Here is a 1,656-nt window from a genome sequence, read left to right on the forward strand (position 1 = left end):
GGGGGGGGGTGTATTGAGAGAACCTCACCCCCTCCCAGCAACACAGAGTAGAGTGGAAGCCACCCACCCTCCAATGCCATCTCCCCTACTATGCCCAGTCCTTTCTGAGACCAGAGGACACCAGCACTCGTGTCTCCCATAGTCTTGTCATTTCAAAGTAAAAGGTGCAGGTCGAAGGTGTGTCCCCTTCAGACCCTCAGCACACCTAATCCTGGGCTAGCCTCAGCAGCCCCACCCCCACCCCTGACCTCCTTCCACTGGGTCATCAATCTAGGCTGCCCTGTCTCAAAGACTGGCCCATCAGGAGACCATTGGTGCGCAGCTGCTTCTCTTCTTTAGTTGTGTGAGAACAAATGTATTAAACCCATGTTTACCCCAAACTGCTACACTGCTGGACAGGCCGGCTTTATAGAGGAATGAGGACTGAGACGGGACGTTCTTCTGCCACCAGTTTAACAGACCAAGCCAGAACTAACTGCAGGATTCTTCCTGAAGCAAGGAAGGGTTTCATAGCCCTGACCACTGAGTTCTTACCTGTGAACTGGAGGAAAATCAGAGTTAACAACCCAGAAAGATCTCTAGCTGTTCCCTTCTTTTTACATTTAGTATGTGCACACACACACTCGAAACAGGATGTGTCTATGTGGAAATCAGAGAACAACCTCAGATATCGGTTCTTGCCTCTCACCCTGTTGGACAGACTTTTCTTTACCTCTGCCTATGCGAGGCAGTCTGACCCGCTGGGTTTGGGAATTTTGTCTCTGTCCCTTCCCACCCCACCTCCCATTTTGGGATTATGGATTTATGATATTATCACTGTGTGTGTCCAGCTTTCTGTGATTTCTGGGGATTTGAACTCAGTACCCCCATAGTCATCCGTCTGTCTAGACCCTGTCTCTCTATCTCTGTCTCCCTCCCTTCCCCCAGGCTCTCACTGTGTAGACTACTCTGGCCTGAAACTCAGACCCTGACCATCTCTTGCATCTCAGCACTGAGATCAAAGGCGTGCACCACCACACCTGGGGCCCGTTGTTCTTTATGGAGAAGTACATCCCATCAAGTTGGGAAATCAGTGGTAAAGGTAGGTAAAGTTTGTCTCAACCCAAACTAGAAAGACTCAAAACTCGTAAACTCTTCCTTAGATTTATTTCTTTACAGAAGTCAATGAGGGGCTGGTGAGATGGCTCAGTGGGCAAGAACACCAACTGCTCTTCCAAAGGTCCTGAGTTCAAATTCCAGCAACCACATGGTGGCTCACAACCATCCATAGTGAGATCTGATGCCCTCTTCTGGTGAGTCTGAAGACAGCTACAGTGTACTTATTTATAATAAGTGAATCTTTGGGCCAGAACAAACGAGGCCGATCGGAGCAAATAGAAGTCCTAAAAGTCAATTCCCCCAACCAGATGAAGGCTCACAACTATCTGTACAGCTACAGTGTGTACTCATATACATAAACAAACAAACAAACAAATAAATAAGAGGAGCCAATGAGATGACTTAGCACGTAAAGACACTAACTGCCAATCCTGGGACCTGAGATTCAAACCTAGAATCCACATGGTAGGAGAAAATCAACTCTCTGGAATTGTCCTCTGACCTCCACATATGTGTCATGGTATACATGTGCTTTCATGAACATACACACACACACAC

Source organism: Mastomys coucha, unplaced genomic scaffold, assembly GCF_008632895.1.
Source record: "Mastomys coucha isolate ucsf_1 unplaced genomic scaffold, UCSF_Mcou_1 pScaffold23, whole genome shotgun sequence".
Taxonomy (NCBI): Eukaryota; Metazoa; Chordata; class Mammalia; order Rodentia; family Muridae; genus Mastomys; species Mastomys coucha.